Raw genomic sequence first — 21,201 nt, forward strand, 5'->3', positions numbered from 1 at the left:
TATTGTTGGATGATTCCTTCAATCCATTCAGACTCTGAGAGATCATATTGACTTGCTGAGTCAATATTTTATTCTGAGCCAATATGGCATTCAGAGTATCAATTTCAAGAACTCCTTTCCTCTGAAGCGTCCCATTACTCACAGGATTCCTTTCAGAAGTGTACATGAACTGGTTATTTGCAACCATGTCAATGAGTTCTTGAGCTTCTGCAGGCGTTTTCTTTAGGTGAATGGATCCACCTGCAGAATGGTCCAATGACATCTTTGATAATTCAGACAGACCATCATAGAATATATCCAGGATGGTCCATTCTGAAAGCATGTCAGAAGGACACTTTTTGGTCAGTTCTTTGTATCTCTCTCAAGCTTCATAGAGGGATTTACCTTCCTTCTGTCTGAAGGTTTAAACATCCACTCTAAGCTTGCTAAGCCTTTGAGGAGGAAAGAACTTGGCTAAGAAAGTCGTGACCAGCTTATCCCAAGAGTTCAGGCTGTCTTTAGGTTGAGAGTCCAACCATATTCTAGCTCTGTCTCTTACAGCAAATGGGAAAAGCATAAGCCTGTAGACCTCGGGATCAACCCCATTGGTCTTAACAGTATCACAGATCTGCAAGAATTCAGTTAAGAACTGAAAGGGATCTTCGGATGGAAGTCCATAAAACTTGTAATTCTGTTGCATCAGAGAAACTAATTGAGGTTTCAGCTCAAAATTGTTTGCTCCAATGGCAGGGATTGAGATGCTTCTTCCATGTAAATTGGAATTAGGTGCAGTAAAGTCACCAAGCATCTTCCTTGCATTGTTATTATTTTTGGCCATATCTCCTTCTTTTTCGAAAATTTCTGTCATATTTTCTCCAGAGAGTTGTGCTTTAGCTTCCCTTAGCTTCCTCTTCAGAGTCCTTTCAGGTTCAGGATCAGCTTCAACAAGAATGTTCTTATCCTTGTTCCTGCTCATATGAAAAAGAAGAGAACAGAAAATAATAGGGATCCTCTTTGTCACAGTAGAGAGGTTCCTTATGTAAGTAAGAAGAGAATAATGGAGGAAGGAAAAGATAAGAATCCAAACATAAGGGAGAAGAATGAGTTCGAATTCTTGGGTGAAAAATGGGTGTTAGTAGATGAATAAATAATTAGAAAGAGATGAGGAGAAGAAAAATTCGAAAATTAAATAAATTAAAATAAAAGTAATTTTGTTTTTAAATTGAATTTAAAATAAAAAATAAAAATTAAAGTTCAAAAATTAAGAAAGGAAAATTTAATCAAACTAAATTAAATTTAAAACAATTAATTAATTTAAAAAGGAATTTTGAAAAAGAGGGAAGGGATTTTCAAAAATTAGAGAGAGAGAGAGTTAGTTAGATAGTTTTGAAAAAGATAAGAATCAAACAAAAAGTTAAGTGGCTGATTGAAAAAGATTTGAAAATCAAATTTTGTAGAGATAAGAAAATGGAAAAGATTTTGAATTTAAATTTTGAAAAAGATGTGATTGAAACTTAAATTGAAAAAGATTTGAAAAAGAAATTTAAAAAGATTTGATTTTGAAATCATAGTTGATTACTTGACTAACAAGAAACTAAAAAGGTATTATTCTAGAGTTTAAAGATTGAACCTTTCTTATTAGGCAAGTAACAAACTTAAAAATTTTTGAATCAATCACATTAACTGTTAGCATTAATTTCGAAAATATGAAATAAAAATAAGAAAAAAATTTTGAAAATCAATCTAAAATTTTCGAAAATCATAAAAGAAAAATGAAAACGATTTGATTTTTGAAAAAGATTTGAAAAAGATAGAATTTTTAAATTGAAAATTTGATTTGACTCATAAGAAACAACTAAATTTTAAAAAGTTTTGAAAAATTCAACTCAAATTTTCGAAAATTTATGAGAGAAAAAGGGAAAGATATTTTTTATTTTTGAATTTTTAGTGATGAGAGAGAAAAACACAAAAAAAGACACAATGCATGGAAATTTTAGATCAAAACACATGATGCATGCAAGAACACTATGAATGTCAAGATGAACACCAAGAACACTTTGAATGTCAAGATGAACACCAAGAACTTATTTTTGAAAATTTTGAAGAAAAAAAAAACATGAAAGACACCAAACTTAGAAATTTTTAATTTTGAGACATTAATAATTCAAAAATGCATATGAGAAACAAGAAAAGACACAAAACAAGAAATTTTAAAGATCAAACAAAGAGACTCAAACATGCATGAGTTTTCGAAAAATGCAAGAAAATTATAAAAACATGCAATTGACACCAAACTTAAAAATTGACAAAAGACTCAAACAAGAAACAAAAAAATTATTTTTGGTTTTATGATTTTATTAAATTTTTTTTGTAATTTTTCGAAAATAAAATTAACAAAAACAAAAAGCCTAAAATTAGAATAAAATTACCTAATCTGAGTAACAAGATGAACCGTCAGTTGTCCAAACTCGAACAATCCCAGGCAACAGCGCCAAAAACTTGGTGCGCAGAAATCGTGACGGTTCATTCCTTGGTAACGGCGCTAAAAACTTGATACACACGTTCATAATCTTAGTTCTTTGTCACAACTTCGCACAACTAACTAGCAAGTGCACTGGGTCGTCCAAGTAATAAACCTTACGTGAGTAAGGGTCGATCCCACAGAGATTGTCGGCTTGAAGCAAGCTATGGTCATCTTGCAAATCTCAGTCAGGCAAATTCATATGGTTATGGATATTTGATAATTAAAATATAATTAAAATATAAATAAAACGTAAATTAAAGATAGAGATACTTATGTAATTCATTGGTGAGAGTTTCAGATAAGCGTATGAAGAAGCTTGTTCCTCCTGAACCTCTGCTTTCCTATTGTCTTCATCCAATCATTCATACTCCTTTCTATGGCAAGCTGTATGTTAGGCGTCACCGTTGTCAATGGCTACATCCTCTCCTCTCAGTGAAAATGGTCCAATGCGCTGTCACTGCATGTCTAATCATCTGTCGGTTCTCGATCATACTGGAATAGGATCCAGTGATCCTTTTGCGTCTGTCACTATGCCCAGCACTCGCGAGTTTGAAGCTCGTCGTAGCCATCCCTTCCCAGATCCTACTCGGAATACCACAGAAAAGGTTTAGACTTTCCGGATCTCAAGAATGGCCGTTCATAGATTCTAACTTATACCACGAAGACTCTGATTAAGGAATCCCAGAGATATTCATTCAATCTAAGGTAGAACGGAAGTGGTGGTTAGGCACGCATTCATAGGTTGGGAATGACGATGACTGTCACGATCATCACATTCATATTGAAGTGCAAATGAATATCTTAGAATCGGAATAAGCTTGAATTGAATTAAAAAACAATAGTACTTTGTATTAATTCATGAGGAACAGCAGAGCTCCACACCTTAATCTATAGTGTGTAGAAACTCTACCGTTGAAAATACATAAGAACAAGGTCCAGGGATGGCCGAGTGGCCAGCCCCCAAAAAGGTCTAAGATAGCATAAAACTGATCAAAGATGTCTAATACAATAGTAAAAGGTCCTATTTATATCAGACTAGTTACTAGGGTTTACAGAAATGAGTAAATGATGCAGAAATCTACTTCTGGGGCCCACTTGGTGTGTGCTTAGGCTGAGCATTGAGCTTTACATGTGTAGAGGCTTCTCTTGGAGTTGAACGCCAGTTTGTAACCTGTTTCTGGCATTTAACTCCACTTTGCAACCTGTTTCTGGCGTTTAACTCCAAAATGCAACATGGAACTGGCGTTGAATGCCAGTTTGCGTCATCTAAACTCGGGCAAAGTATGAACTATTATATATTTCTGGAAATCCCTGGATGTCTACTTTCCAACGCAATTAAGAGCGCACTATTTGGAGTTTCGTAGCTCCAGAAAATCCTTTTTGAGTGCAGGGAAGTCAGAATCCAGCAGCATCTACAGTCCTTCTTCAACCTCTGAATCTGATTTTTGCTCAAGTCCCTCAATTTCAGCCAGAAAATACCTGAAATCACAGAAAAACACACAAACTCATAGTAAAGTCCAGAAATGTGATTTTTTATTAAAAACTAATAAAAATATACTAAAAACTAACTAAATTATACTAAAAACTATGTACAAATAATGCCAAAAAGCGTATAAATTATCCGCTCATCAAGCTTCTTCATGATTGTCTTTGCTTGGGGTTCCTTCTTCTACAACCTTCCCACTTCTTAGAGTAATGGCTTTGTATTCCCCTCTTAGGTTAGCCATGGTATCACTAGGAAATGTGTGTGTGGGAAGTGGGATTTGCTTGGATAAAATCCCCACTTGTGCTTCCAATTTTGAGATTGCTGCGCCTTGATTTTTCAGATTTGACCTGTATTCTTCTTGATTAGCATCTATCCTTCTTTCAATTTGTGCTTGTCTGTCCATGAGGGTGGAGACTGCCCCTGTAATCTGTGATGACAGTTGTGCTATTGCAGCCTCCATCCTCTCAAAGTTGCTCTTGATTTCACATGGTTGCATAGTTGAGGATGGTGCATCCTGATTGAGGTTGTTGTGTATGGGTTGATTACTATGGTATGTTGTGTTTTGTGAGTTATGATAGGGTCTATGGTTCCCTGCTTGATGGTTGGGGTTGTGGTTGGAATGCTGATTTGATGAATAAGGCTTGTTGTGGTCCTGGTTGTGGTTTTGTTGATTTCTCCACCCAAAGTTTAGGTGGTTCTTCCAACCTGGGTTGTATGTCTTAGAGTGTGCGTCATATGGTGGTCTGGATGAATTGTTCATATAATTGGCTTGTTCCCAGTCATCTTCAGATTTCGGTGCATTCCCTTCTTGTTGAGGGGTTTGGCCTTGAATGACTGAGGCTTGATTGGCCTCCATCCTCTTGGTTAGAGCTGCTATTTGAGCTGCAATTGCCTTGTTCTGAGCTAACAAAGCATCTACAGAGTTGAGTTCTAGCACTCCCTTCTTCTGAGTCCTTTTTGAAGCATAGAAATACTCATTTTTAGCTACAGTCTCAATGACATCTATGGCCTCTTCAATGGTTTTCGTTTTGTTGAGTGAGCCTCCTGAAGAATGATCCACTACCTTCTTTGCTTCATAGGATAGTCCCTCATAAAAGATATGTAGTTGTACCCACTCATTGAACATTTCTGGTAGGCATCTTCTTGTCAGATCTTTGAATCTCTCCCAGGCCTCATAGAGTGTTTCTCCATCTTGTTGTCTAAAAGTTTGCACCTCAGCTCTCAGCATGTTGATTCTTTATGGAGGGTAAAATCTTGCAAGGAATCTGTTCACGACCTCCTCCCATGTAGTTAGGCTATCCTTGGGGAATGATTCCAACCACTTTGCTGCCTTATCTCTGAGTGAGAAAGGGAATAAGAGTAGTTTGTAGATGTCAGGGTGTATCCCGTTGGACTTTACAGTATCACATATCCTCAAGAATGTGCTGAGATGTTGATTAGGGTCTTCTTGGGCACTTCCTCCATATGAGCAATTATTTTGAACAAGTGTGATAAGCTGAGGCTTCAGCTCAAAATTATTGGCATGAATTGTTGGCTTTAGGATGTTGCTGCCACAATTTCCTGGGTTTGGGTTGATGTAGGAGCCTAAGACTCTCCTTTCTTGCCCATCATGATTGACTGGGCCTTCTCTGGCATGGTTGTGAGCTTCTTCTTCATGGTGGTTCTCCATATTATCCTCCATGTCTATTTCAAAATACTCTTCCTCTTCCTCAGCACTAACGACTCCCTTCCCTCTTACTTCCCTCCTTAATCTAAGGAAGGTCCTCTCATGTTCAGAATTAAAGGAAGATGAAACCCCGCTTCTTCTACCTGTCATACAACCAACAAGGCAAAAAGCAAGAAAGAAAATGAATGAAGAAATTACTCTTGTTAGAGTGGTTGTTAGTGTGAGTGGTACAATTAATCGAACAGTTAAAAGAGTGGAAATATGGATGATGAATAAGAATAATCAAAGAAGAAAGAAATAGAACTCAAAATAAGAAAAAAAATAAAAAAATATAAAAGACGCTAAATAAAAGAAACTAAAATAACAAGGAATTTAAATTGCTTAATCTAGCTCTCCAATCAATTTAATCACTATCAAATTTAAGCCAATCCCCGGCAACGGCGCCATAAAACTTGATGAGTCGGATTCACACCCCATTCAAAAATTAGTGATGAATCGGTTCTTTTGGCAAGCGTACCAAATATCGTCAAGTAATAACCCACTAGGAGTGGGTCGAATCCCACAGAGACTAACAGATGAAAGAAAACAATAGTTAGTTGATTATTCTGGTTAGACTATTCATTAAGGAGAGATAATCAACAAGGAAATGTAAATTGCATAAATGTAAATGAAAGCAATAAAGTGCAAGAAAGTAAATGGAAAGGAAAGTAAAGTACAAGAAAGTAAAGTGCTAGAAATATAAAGTGCAGAAAATGTAAATAACCATAAAGTAAATAAAAGAAAGAAAGATAAAACAAGCATTGGGATCAAGAGATATTGCATTCTCCGGATTAATTGATTTCATCTCATCTTCAATCATGCAACTCATTGACCTCTTGGCAATCATGATTGATTGAGCCCTAATCCCTTGGTGACTCAATCTCTCAAATCTTGATCAATAGCCAATTCCTTAGTCTAATTGCTCATGAGAAGAGATGAAACTTGTTCCCTAATTATACCACACACTTTCCTAGGTTCAAGTAGAGGGAGGATTATATGTCACCATATCCAAACACCAAAACTCAAATCCTATTCAAGTGTGAGAAAGGATCTCAAGCATGGTTTTATGTTTCCTCTTCCAAGGTTTCCATAAAACCCAATTACATTCAATCTCTTTTCCAAGATAATTGAATGCTATCATAGAGAACGAAATTCTTTCTAGTAAATCAAAGAGAGATGAAGAGAAGAAGAAGAATAAAAAAATTAATCCATTGAAAAACAATAGAGCTCTCTTTCCCAATGGAAAGAGTTAGTAATTCATAACTAAATTATTTTTAAAGTAAGAAAGAAAAGAGAAGAAATTGATGGTGAATAGAAAGGGTCCGAAGACTTCCCCCAACAATGAAGTAATTGCATTAATTGCATTAATTGCATTTAATATCTTAGAATAGAAGCAAGCGTGATAGAATGAAAAACAGTAGTAATTGCATTAATTCATGAAGAACAGCAGAGCTCCTCGCCCCCAACAATGGAGTTTAGAGACTCATGCCGTAGAAGATATAATATGAAACGTGTAGAATGTCATGAGGTACAAGATGAATCACTAAAAGTTGTTTTTATAGTAAACTGGTGACCTAGGGTTATAGAAAATGAGTAAGCTAGGGTGTTTAGTGTAAAAATCCACTTCTGGGGCCCACTTGGTGTGTGCTTGGACTGAGCATTGAAGCTTTCATGTGTAGAGACTTTTCTTGGAGTTAAACGCCAGCTTTTGTGCCAGTTTGGGCGTTTAACTCCAGCTTTTGTGCCAGTTCTGGAGTTAAACGCCAAAATTCTTGAGCTGACTTGGAACGCCTGTTTCGGCCATCAAATCTCAGGCAAAGTATAGACTATTATATATTTCTGGAAAGCCCAGGATGTCTACTTTCCAACGAAATTGAGAGCGCATAAATTGGGCTTCTGTAGCTCCAGAAAATCCACTTCGAGTGCAGGGAGGTCAGAATCCAACAGCATCTGCAGTCCTTTTTTAGCCTCTGAATCAGATTTTTGCTCAGGTCCCTCAATTTCAGCCAGAAAATACCTGAAATCACAGAAAAATACACAAACTCATAGTAAAGTCCAGAAAAGTAAATTTTAAATAAAAACTAATAAAAATATAATAAAAACTAACTAAAATATACTAAAATCATACTAAAAACAGTGCCAAAAAGCGTATAAATTATCCGCTCATCACCTCCCAACAAGCGCTCTTTTAGTGTCATTAGCTTGACATGTTGTTCTCAAATTTCTTCCTCTTCTTCCAATTTTTCAAGAGGAATGACCTCAAGGGGAGAGAAGAGCAAGTTGATGTCCCCTGTGTAGGCCTCTTCCCAACAAGCTTTCTTTTGTTATTTGCTTGATTTGCTTTGCTTGTTAGGGCAGTGGTTGGATTGTTTGTAGTTGACCTTTTCTTCTTTATGAATGTTGTCCTTTGTATCCTGGTCACAATCCTCATTTCAGTGTTTTGGTTGATTGCCTTCACTTCTTTTTTTTTTAGAACTTGGGTGTTGTGAGATGGTTGGAGTACCTCTTTATCAAGAACTTCTTGAAATGGTGGCTCATTTGGTACAAGGATCTCTTTCTCTTGCTCTACTAATTCCTTATTTTCACCCACATTAGGCACTTCTCCACTCCTTAGACTGATGGCATAATATTCTTCCCCTGGCCAAGGGAAGTCATTGGTTGGTTCATCAACAAAATGTTGTGCCAATTGTCTCATTTGCTCTTCTTGATTTCTCCTTGAGATTTCCATATCTTCAATCACCTCTTTTACATTTTGCCTTAAAAACTCACTGAGTTGGGCAATGAAGAGATATCTCTTGGAGAGTTCTTCTATTGCAAATTCTAGAAGATTTTGTGGAGGTGCATACGTTGGACAATTATGGGATGATAGTCATTGAAGAATGGGGTATGCAGCATTAAAATTCCTTCCAAAGCCAAAATTTCTATAGTTGTTATAACAATATGAACTATTTTGTGGCTCTGGGAGGTATTCCATTTCATTTGACTGCTCATACTCTATCGTTCTTTGGTGATATTTCCAGCCACCATTAGGAAAATGAATAGAATCATTTTGTGGTGATGGGCAATATCCCATATGACATGATTGATCAAAAGATGAGGTAGACTCCATTCTTACATGTAAAATGCTTTGTCTCAAACAATAATCACCAAAAGAAATTGGAATCCCCATTGTCACAGATGAGGGATTCTTACTGAGGTAATAACACAAATACCTTAGTAGCAAGAGAAAATTAAAAGAAATTAAATGACAAAAACAAAAAGAAAGAAAAAAATGTCTAATCTAGCTAATCAATCAACCGATAGTTTGTTAATCACAATTAATCCCCGACAACGGCGCCATAAAACTTGATGAGTCGGATTCACACCCCATTATTAAATGAGTGATGAATCCGTTCTTTTGGCAAGCGCACCAAATATCGTCAAGTAATAACCCACTAGGAGTGGGGTCGAATCCCACAGAGATTAACGGATTAAAGCAAACAATAGTTAGTTGATTATTCTAGTTAGACTATTCATTAAGGAGAGATAATCAACAAAGAAATGTAAATTGCATGAATGTAAATGAAAGCAATAAAGTGCAAGAAAATAAATGGCAAGGAAAGTAAAGTACAAGAAAGTAAAGTGCTCGAAATGTAAAGTGCAGAAAATGTAAATAACCATAAAGTAAATAAAAGAAAGAAAGATAAAATAAGCATTGGGATCAAGAGATATTGCATTCTTCGGATTAATTGATTTCATCTCATCTTCAATCATGCAACTCATTGACCTCTTGGCAATCAGGATTGATTGAGCCCCAATCCCTTGGTGACTCAATCTCTCAAATCTTGATCAATAGCCAATTCTTTGGTCTAATTGCTCATGAGAAGAGATGAAGCTTGTTCCCTGATTATACTACACACTTTCCTAAGTTCAAGTAGATGGAGGATTATATGTCACCATATCCAAACAACAAAACTCAAATCATATTCAAGTGTGAGAAAGGATCTCAAGCATGGTTTTATGTTTCCTCTTCCAAGGTTCCCATAAAACCCAATTACATTCAATCTCTTTTCCAAGATAATTGAATGCTATCATGGAGAATGAAATTCTTTCTAGTAAATCAAAGAGAGATGAAGAGAAGAAGAAGAATAAAAACAATCAATCCATTGAAAAACAATAGAGCTCTCTTTCCCAATGGAAAGAGTTAGTAATTCATAACTAAATTATTTACAAAGTAAGAAAGAAAAGAGTTGAATTTGATGGTGAATAGAGAGGGTCCGAAGACTTCCCCCAATCTAGCCATGAATAATTCTATGAAACTAAGGCCTTTAAATATGCTCTCCTAAATTTCAAACTTAAATGAAATTGAAAGTAAATTACAATGAAATGAAAATGAACAATTCTAGATACTTCTTTTGGCCTTCATTGGTTGATAATTGTGGCTTGAATGAGAGTTGGAGTGGTCTTGATTGAAGGTTAGGGGCTGCAGGAAGAAGTTGGCGTGTGGTTTCAAGTGCCACTCCCACTTGATTTTGCCCTTTGGAGTATGACCCACTTTACAATGTTGAAAGTATGGAGTTGGTTGGGCCTCAAATTGAATGTCCACTATAAAGTATTATATATTGTTTGAAATTTCTAGATGTTAGCTTTCCAACGCCTTTGGAATCAACTCATTTGGATCTCTGTAGCTTAAGTAATGCCCATTTGAAGGTGAATAGATCAGTCTGTCAAGTAGCCCAGCGTGCCACACCCACTCTCTGGCGTGCCACGCCCATATGTTATGAAACTGGTGTGCCACGCCCACTCTTTGGCATGCCACGCCTTTGATAATGCTCTCTGGCCATTAGAACTGGCGTGCCACTGATGAGCGGATAATTTATACGCTTTTTGGCATTGTTTTTAGTATGTTTAGCTAATTTTTACGATGTTTTTATTAGTTTTTAAATAAAAATCACACTTCTTGACTTTACTATGAGTTTGTGTATTTTTCTATGATTTCAGGTATTTTCTGACTTAAATTGAGAGACCTGGGCAAAAATCTGATTCAGAGGCTGAAAAAGGACTGCATATGCTGTTGGATTCTGACCTCCCTGCACTTGAAGTAGATTTTTTGGAGCTACAGAAGCCCAATTGGCGCACTTTTACTTGCATTGGAAAGTAGATATCCTGGGATTTCCAACAATATATAATAGTCCATACTTTGCCCGAGATTTGATAGCCCAAACCGGCGTTCCAAGTTAGCATAGAAATTCTGGCGCCAAAACGCCAGAACTGGCATAAAAGCTGGAGTTAAACGCCCAAACTGGCACAAAAGCTGGCCTTTAACTCCAAGAAAAGTCTCTACATGTGAAAGCTTCAATGCTCAGCCCAAGCACACACCAAGTGGGTCTAGAAGTGGATTCTGCATCATTTACTCATTTCTGTAAACCCTAGGTTACTAGTTTTCTACAAATAGGACCTTTTGCTATTGTATTTTAGACACACTGGATCATACTTTTCATCTTGGAACTTGTATGTTCACGCTTTGGGAGGCTGGCCATTCGGCCATGCCTAAACCTTTTGTTCTTATGTATTTTCAATGGTAGAGTTTCTACACACCATAGATTAAGCTGTGGAGTTCTGCTGTTCCTCATGAATTACTGCAAAGTACAATTGTTTTTCTATTCAATTCACGCCTACTTCTTCTCTAAGATATACACTTGTTCTTTAACCTGACGAATGTGATGATCCGTGACACTCATTACCATTCTCACCTATGAATGCGTGCCTGACAACCACTTCCATTCTACATGCAAACAAGCTTGAATGTGTATCTCTTGGGTTTCTAAGATAAGATTAGAACCTTCGTGGTATAGGCTAGAATTATTGGCGGCCATTCTTGAGATCCGAAAAGTCTAAACCTTGTCTGTGGTATTCCGAGTAGGATCTGGGAAGGGATGACTGTGACGAGCTTCAAACTCTCGAGTGTTGGGCATAGTGACAGACGCAAAAGGATCAATGGATCCTATTCCAACATGATCGAGAACCAACAGCTGATTAGCCGTACGGTGACAGCGCATGTGGAAGATTTTCACTGAGAAGACGGGAGGTAGCCATTGACAACGGTGAAACCCAACATAAAGCTTTCCATGGAAAGGAGTATGAATGATTGGAAGAAGGCAATAGGAAAGCAGAGGTTCAGAAGGAACAAAGCATCTTCATTCGCTTATCTGAAATTCCTACCAATGAATTACATAAGTATCTCTATCTTTATTTTATGTTTTATTTATTGTTTAATTAGCAATTCTCCATAACCATTTGAATCTGCCTGACTGAGATTTACAAGATGACCATAGCTTACTTCAAGCCAACAATCTCTGTGGGATCGACCCTTACTCACGTAAGGTTTATTACTTGGACGACCCAGTGCACTTGCTGGTTAGTTGTGCGGAGTTGTGACAAGGATTTGAGATTACAATTGTGCGTACTAAGCTGTTGGCGCCATTGATGATCACAATTTCGTGCACCAAGTTTTTGGCACCGTTGCCGGGGATTGTTCGAGTTTGGACAATTGACGGTTCATCTTGTTGCTCAGATTAGGTAATTTTATGTTATGTTTAAGCTTATTACTTTTCAATTTTTGAAAAACCTCAAAAAAAATATTTTTTATTTCTATTTTGTTCTTCAGAACTTTTAAGAATGAATTCTAGAGTTTCATGATGATTTGTTGAAGTCTAGCTGGCTGAGAGAAGCCATGTCTAATCTTTTGGACCGAGGTTTCAACTTATCATCACAAGGGCTTGTTGATTTCTATCAATCTTGCTGTTGAACGTAATGATTTGCTAAAGCTTGGCTGGCCATTGGCCATGTCTAGTGTTTTGGACCGAAGCTTTCACTGAAAGCTTGGCTGGCTAGTACGTCATGTCTAATTCCTGGACCGGAGTTTTAGACTAACATTGCATGATTCTTGGAATTCTCATTAAGAATTTTGAAGTCCTTTTTCTCTTTTTCCATATAATTTTCTGAAAATCACAAAAAAAATTTATAAAATCATAAAAACCAAAAATATTTTGTGTTTCTTGTTTGAGTCAAGTGTCAATTTTTAAGTTTGGTGTCAATTGCATGTCTTTATTCTTCTTGTATTTTTCGAATATATGCATTATGTTCTTCATTGATCTCCAAGTTGTTCTTGATGATTTCAGTGCTCTGATCTTTAAGTTCTCTTATTTTGTGTCTTTTGTTGTTTCTTACATGCATTTTCAAATTGTTATAGTCCTTAGTATAAAACTTCTAAGTTTGGTGTCTGATAAACCCCAATTTTGTGGTTTATCTTATGCTTAATTTGGAGGATTTTATAATCTTTTCCCACATTTATTCAACGAAATAGCATGGTTTTGCAATTCTCCCTTGATTTGTGCTTAAATGTGAAAACATGCTTTTTAGGCCTTAAAATAGCTAAATTCAATTCACTTTAATTCCATTCGATCCCTTGATATATTTGTTGAGTGATTTTAGGTTCATAGGGAATGTATTGGATGGAAGAAGTGAGGAGAAAAGCATGCAAAGTGGGAGAACTCATGAAGAAATGAAGGAACCGTAAAGCTGTCAAGCCCGACCTCTTCGCACTCAATCGACCATAACTTGAGCTACAGAGATCCAAATGAGACGTTTTTAATTGCGTTGGAAAGCTAACATCCAGGGCTTCGAAATGATATAAAATTTATTATATGTTGCTTTGCGTTAAGGGGCACGCACGCACCATGTACGCGTGCGTGCCGATTGTGCACGTGGTCCACTAAAGTGAAATCGCCACCAGCAATTTCTGAAGCACTTTGGGCCCAACCCAACTCATTTCTAATGCTATTTCATGCAGAATTCAAGCTTGGCAAGGGGAGAGCAATTGTTTGAAGTTTTTGCATCATGTAGTTTAGTTTCTAGAGAGAGAAGCTCCCTTTTCTCTCTAGAATTAGGATTAGAATTTCTTAGATCTAGGTTTAATTTATGCTTTGATTTACTTTTCCTTTACAATTTCTTATTTCTCTACTCTTCCTCTCTCTAATTTTGTATTTCATTCTTGTAATTTCCTACTTTGTTGTTGATGCACTTTTTCTTCTTCTATTTTCTTTTAATGAAATTTATGATTCATGTTCTTTTATTATTGATTTGCTTTATTGTTGTTTAATTCCTTGCAATTGAGTAGTGTAGATTTATATTCCTTACAATTTTACTATGCTTTCCTTATACACCCACCAAGTGTTTGACAAAACGCTTGGTTGGGCTTTAGAGTAGAATTTTGTGCTCTTGGCTTGGGAAGGTAACTTAGGAACTCTTGAGTCACTAATGCCCAAGTGATTGACGATTGGGAGTCATTAATGCTAGATCTCACCAATTGATTAGGTGTAGAACTAGGACTTATGGACTTGGATTGACATAGCTCATTTTACTTTCCTTTATTAGTTAGATGATGACTTAATGGGGTTGATCCTTACGAATTCTCATGTTGTGGTTAGTGATTAGGATAGAGATCCTTGACCACCTAACCTTGCCAAGAGCTTTTTGTTAGTTTATTTCCTTTGCCATTTATATTTCTTGTCCATCATCTCAAAAACCCCAAAACATACCTCATAACCAATAACAAGACAGTTTATTGCAATTCCTAGGGAGAACGACCCGAGGTTCCAATACTTCGGTTTATAAATTTAGGGGTTTGTACTAGTGACAAACACAATTTTTGTATGAAAGGACTATTGTTGGTTTAGAAACTATACTTTACAACGAGAATTCATTAGTGGAATTCTAGACCACACAAAAGTCACGTTCATCAAAATGGCGCCGTTGCCGGGGAATCGCAATGGTGTTATGTTATTGGTTATTGTATATATGTGAATATTGTGAATAGCTTGATTTTTGGATCGCTTGTTAGTTTTTGCTAGTTTTAGGACTTTGTTTCATTATTTCTTGTTAGCTTTTGTTTCTTATTTTCAATTTTTCACTATGAATTCTCACTTTGGCTATGAGTGTGATTACAACTATGTTGTAGGAAATGGGAACCTTAATGAAGATGTGTATCAAGAATGGGATAATCAAAGGTGGGAGGAGCCATATGCATATGATCAATCCTCTTGGCAACAACCTCCACCAATGCACTATAAAGAAGAGCCATTCTATGATCCATACGAATCCAATGGTTATGGTGAATCCCCTTGTGACTTCCAAGAGCCACCACCATACACCTATGAGCCACATCCTCAACATAGCCATCAACCATACTCACAAGCCACCTTTCACCAACCATCTTCATATGACCCTAATCCATATCTATCCTACCAACAACCATATGAGCCATATGAACCACATATAGGGCCACCACCATTCCAACATCAACATTTTCAAGAGCCGCCCCCTCCATATTATTACCAAGATGAACCACCTCCAATACCTGAAAACTTTCAACCACAACTCTACCTAAAAGAACCACCTTCTGACTATAATACATTTCCCTCAAACAATAAACCCTCTCTTCCACCATCACCCCCCAATGAAGCCTTTATGCTAGAATTAAGGGATCTTGAATCTCACATCTTAAGGCAACACGAGGAGGATGAAAAAAAATTTGAGGAGTTAAGAGCAAAAACGGCTATCATGGTAGAAGCCATTGGCAACATAGTCTCATCCCGCCTAAGCCTATGCAATCAAGGCACTTCCATTGTGCAATGTGGAGAATCAACCAAGGAGCTTAGTGAGGGAGTGAACTTGAAGCTCCAAGGTGAAGAAGAGGAGTTAAAGCAAGAAATGCAACAAGAGGAGGATGTAGAGATTATTGAACAAGAGGAAGAAGTGGTTGAAGACTTAGGATGTAGAGATTATTGAATTTGATGCTAACGAGAAATGTGCACAACCTCCAAGGCATATCTCTTATGAAGAATTAGATGGGATAGAGCAAGAATTGAGTCCCCTTGGTGATGAAGATCAAGCATCAAGTCTTAGTGGTAAAGAATCCTTTGAGCATGAAGAACCTTCTCCCGTTGGGTTTGAAAGCGTTGTGGAGGTAAATTTTTCTCACCCTCCCAATTATGGCTTGAGTAAGGGAAAAAGCTTAGATAATATTGTTGAACAAAGGATCACATTTGAGAAAACTTGTGAAGAGGTGAAGATCCTTAGAAAAAGGAGGATAGGAATTGAATACGCTTTGTCAAGACCCTTAGGAGCTTCTTTGCCTAGGTTACCATCTACTCCTACATTTGAGTGGGTAAAATTCATTTCTATTTCCTTTATTATCCCATTCGAATATGGCTTGCTTGAAACGGATGGTCAACTTAGGATGCTTTGTGGGATGAAGCGTAAAAGAAAGATGTTTCGTGGTTGGCGTTGTAAGTCTAGGCTCATTATGGTTGAAGCTTCAAGGAGCAAAGGTTGGACTAGTGCTCAATTAAATGGGTCTATGAGGATAGTTTACTGCTTCCATGAGAATTCATCTCTCTTGCCACCCGGAGGAAATCACCATGATCAACTCAAGGATGGGTGTGAAAACAAAGTGTGGGATCCCAGATCACACAAGGAAGATCAACTTTGGGAGCCTATGGTTTGTGAAGAACTCCATCAAAACTTGGAGTTATTAACTTTGAATGATGAAGCACAATGGAAGTCCAAGCATTGGTGGATGTTCAAGGATGGATTCAAGCACAAGCCACCATGAGAGAAGCTCCCCATAAGTCCAACTTAAGGACAATAAACAAAAGTGCTAGGTGGGAGACACCCCACCATGGTAACATCTTTCCCTTTTCCTCTTTGTAAATATTGGTAATATAGGTTTAATTCCTTGTTTTGATTGCTTAGTTGAGTTTATTTGGGAGTCTAGTAGGTTAAATAAGGTTTTATGATATTTTGGTAGATGTTTGGAGTTTAGAATGCTTGGTTTGGTGCAAAGACATAGAAAAATTTTGAAAAATAGAGCACCATCCACGCGAACGCGTGCCTCAAGCATTTTCGACCATCCACGCGGACGCGCCATGTACGCGTACGCGTGGATTGAGTTTTTCCACCCCTCTAAACATTCACCCGAGAGTTGTGCCTGACGTGTGCCAACTTTGTGCCCAAGGCACGCGCACGCGCACCTTGCGCGTACGCGCCCCTCTCAAAATAAGCCATCGATGCAGATGCGCCATGTATGCGTACGCGCCGCCTCCATTTCATCAATCCACGCTTACGCGCACAGGACGCGCACGCGTGAATTATCCTGTTTCACTCACCTTCTTTTCTTCTCTTTTTTCCATTTCTTTTCTTCTTTTCTCTTCTCTTATTTTCTTTCCACCCTTCAAACATCATCCAACACTACCAAGCATCATGTAACACCATTTCTTTTAGTTAGTTAGTTAGTTTAATTTTTGTTTTCCATTATAAGTGTTGGATTACTAATCTTGTTTACCATTTACTGCTGCTCATTACTAATGGGATGTTAGTTTAACATCATTGTTGTTATTGTCATTGTTGGATTCCTTTGTTGGGGTTGCAATTTATTACTTGGTTTGGAATTTTTCATGTTTAACACTTTTGAATACCAAGTACTTGTTACATTGCCTTCATGTCTCTTACCTCTTTGAATTTCATGTTTTGGCCACCATGCATTCATCATCCATTATTAGGCAATTGTATATTATCAATGCATTTTTTTAGGATGCTTGTTCTAAGTGACCATCACCTATTTCATGCATTAAGATTGTGGAATTGTGAAATTGGATCAAAGCTTACCTAGTGACATATTTTTTAGCTTTGTAAAGCTTTGTGGGCCATGCTTGCTATGTGATTGATTTCCATTTCTATCTTCTTTGTCCTAAGTTCCATGGCATCCATGTGTTTCACCTCTATGCCACTTAGGTGTTGAAACAACTTCAATATGTGTCATTGATTGTTGTGTGAGTTTCATATACCATTTTGTTCACTAAGTCTACCTACACATCAATCAATGTCCATGCATTATCCAATTTCACAATTGCTTGATTAATTGCTTGAATGCTTCCATGCCTCTTCACTACTTGTGTGGTTGACTTAACCTACAAGTCTTTTGAAGTATTTCAAGCACACTAGAATGAGTGAAATGCATGTTTTCTTTTGTATAATTGTGACATGATTTTTAATACTATGGTGTGAGTTCTAAACCGCATGCAAGTTAGGACCCACACTCTTATTTTTCATTATTGTCACACCAATTCACTCACTCAATTCTAGTGATTTACCTCATTCCAACAATCCATGCTTCCTTGCTTGTGCATTTACTTGTCTTATTATCTCATGTCTTCTATGTTCAGGATGAATCATCATAAGCAAAAACGGAAGTGGAAGGAAGAACACACAGCATCGGTTGACCTACTAACTGAAGGTAGCAACTAGGAAAGTCGCCGTACCCCCTTGTTCATCTTTGGATGCATCGAGGACGGTGCAAACTTTTAATTGTGGGGAGGTCGTCCGACCGCTCGGCATTTTTGGATGACAAGTTTCTAATCCTAACACTTTTGCATTTTATTTTTAGGTCTTTTAGGATTTTTTGTTGCATTGCATATGTATATATTAAGCTTAGTCAAAATCATGATATTTTCCAAGGATTTTATCTATAGGGCACCCCAATTTATTGAAAAAAAATTTTAGAACTTGCTTGAATTATATATTTTGTGGAACACGATTTTTGATCTAAGAACACAAGCATGTGAGATTTGAGCCTAATTGTGTGGTTACATCATACATAACCACTTATTTTCATTCTTGTGTGCATTATTCTCTTCCTATGATTGTAATCTTTGATTTGTTTGATTCTTTATGTCCATTACTTTGTGTATACATGCATTTATATGATTGAGGCCATTGTTCAAATAGCTCACTTACCCAAATAAGTCTACCTTTTATCTTCCATTGTTAGCCAATTTTAAGCCTATGCTTAACCCATTTGTTCTTAATTGTAGCACATTACAAGCCTAAGTGAAAAACAATAAATATCCTTTAATTTGGATCTTTGATTAGCTTAGGCTAGTGAGAGTGTTTATCATTTGATTTTGGGAGAGTTGGGAACATTGGGTAGAGATAAAAGTGTGTTTTTGTACTTATGTTGAGAATCTTGGGAATTGAGTACATACTCATGTATTAATCATGTGGAAACCATGTGCATTGATGTTCTTATATATATTTAAGTTTGAAAAGAAAAAAAATTAAAAAAAATAAGAAAAAAATGAAAATAAATAATAGAAATAGAAAAAGAAAGACAAAGAATTGCAATAAAAAAGGGACAAAATGCCCCAAAGTGAAGTTCAATAAAAGTCAATGCATATGTGTGGTGATCAAAAAGAGAATACATGAGTGTGTGAGAAAAGTGAAGAATGGGTAGTTAGGTTTGTTTAGAATTGTATAAGTTGTCATAGGTTAGGTGGGAAGTTTAAGTTAATCAAAGATTCGAATTTCTAGCTCACTTAACCATATGCATCCTACCTTGACCCTAGCCCCATTACAACCTATGGGAAAGACCTCATGATATTTGTATGCATGCATAAAGTAATTGTTGATTGTTAGATGAAAAACAAATCTTGGAAAGCATGAGTAGGGGAGAATTGAGTGAATCAATCCCATACACTTGAGTGCCTAGAACGGATACACATCCGGTGAGGGTTCGATCGCTCAATTATATGTCTCCACCCATGATCATCTTCTCTTGCAAGTTTGTAAAATCTTTCAATGATTCAATTCAATTGTGGGTTGATTTGATTGCTATTGCCTTAGCCCTTGTGTTTGTATATATATTCTTGGAAATTGACTTGTTTTGACCAAGTTGATGCATTCATATAGATAGATTGCATATAGATAGATTGCATTTAGTTAGTTTGCATTGAATAAATGTTGATACCCCTTTGCTTATTTCTTGATTTTAGCATGAGGACATGCTTAGTTTAAGTATGGGAAGATTTGATAAACCCCAATTTTGGTTTATCTTGTGCTTAATTTGGGGGATTTTATCACCTTTTCCCACATTTATTCAATGAAATAGCATGGTTTTGTAATTTTCCCTTGATTTGTGCTTAAATGTGAAAACATGCTTTTTAGGCCTTAAAATAGCTAAATTCAATTCACTTTAATTCCATTCGATGCCTTGATGTATTTGTTGAGTGATTTCAGGTACATAGGGCAAGTATTGGATGGAAGAAGTGAGGAGAAAATCATGCAAAGTGGGAGAACTCATGAAGAAATGAAGGAACCGTAAATCTGTCAAGCCCGACCTCTTCACACTCAATCGATCATAACTTGAGCTACAGAGGTCCAAATGAGGCGGTTCTAATTGCGTTGGAAAGATAACATCTAGGGCTTTGAAATGATATAAAATTTGCCAGATGTTGTATCGCGTTAAGGGGCGCGCACGCGCCATGTACGCGTGCGCGCCGATTGTGCACGTGGTCTACTATAGTGAAATCGCCCCCAGCGATTTCTGAAGCACTTTGGGCCCAACCCAACTCATTTCTAATACTATTTCATGCAGAATTCAAGCTTGGACAAGGGGGGAGTAATTGTTTGAAGTTTTTGCATAATGTAGTTTAGTTTCTAGAGAGAGAAGCTCCCTTTTGTCTCTAGAATTAGGATTATAATTTCTTAGATCTAGGTTTAATTCATGCTTTGATTTACTTTTCCTTTACAATTTCTTGTTCCTCTACTCTTCCTCTCTCTAATTTTGTATTTCATTCTTGTAATTTCCTACTTTGTTGTTGATGCACTCTTTCTTCTTCTATTTTCTTTTAATGCAATTTATGATTCATGTTCTTTTATTATTGATTTGCTTTATTGTTGTTTAATTCCTTGCAATTGAGTAGTGTAGATTTATATTCCTTGCAATTTTACTATGCTTTCCTTATACACCCACCAAGTGTTTGATAAAATATTTGGTTGGGTTTTAGAGTAGAATTTTGTGCTCTTGGCTTGGGAAGATAACTTAGGAACTCTTGAGTCACTAATGTCCAAGTGATTGACGATTGGGAACCATTAATGCTAGATCTCACCAATTGATTAGGTGTAGAACTAGGACTTATGGACTTGGATTGACATAGCTCATTTGACTTTCCTTTATTAGTTAGAGGATGACTTAATGGGGTTGATCCTTGCCAATTCTCATGTTGTGCTTAGTGATTAGGATAGAGATCCTTGACCACCTAACCTTGCCAAGACCTTTTTGTTAGTTTATTTCCGTTGCCATTTATATTTCTTGTCCATCATCTCAAAAACCCCAAAACATACCTCATAACCAATAACAAGACACTTTATTGTAATTTCTAGGGAGAACGACCCGAGGTTCCAATACTTCGGTTTATAAATTTAGGGGTTTGTACTAGTGACAAACATAATTTTTGTATGAAAGGACTATTGTTGGTTTAGAAACTATACTTTACAACGAGAATTCATTAGTGGAATTCTAGACCACACAAAAGTCACGTTCATCAAAATATAAACCCATATATAAACCCTGGGCATGCCATTTGGTGTGCCACGCCTTCGATAATGCTCTCTGGCCAAAGAGTGGGCGTG

General features: G+C 36.8%; 1 non-coding gene across 1 annotated transcript; it reads left to right on the plus strand.

The window, feature by feature from the left end:
- The first annotated feature begins 316 nt into the window (after positions 1-316).
- Positions 317-424, plus strand: LOC148571733 (small nucleolar RNA R71). Its single transcript, XR_015907880.1, has one exon. It is a non-coding gene; the product is annotated as a small nucleolar RNA R71 (small nucleolar RNA).
- The last annotated feature ends 20,777 nt before the right edge of the window (positions 425-21,201 follow it).

Source organism: Arachis ipaensis, chromosome B3 (genome assembly GCF_059453495.1).
Source record: "Arachis ipaensis isolate K30076 ecotype BB chromosome B3, ASM5945349v1, whole genome shotgun sequence".
In the NCBI taxonomy this organism is placed as follows: Eukaryota; Viridiplantae; Streptophyta; class Magnoliopsida; order Fabales; family Fabaceae; genus Arachis; species Arachis ipaensis.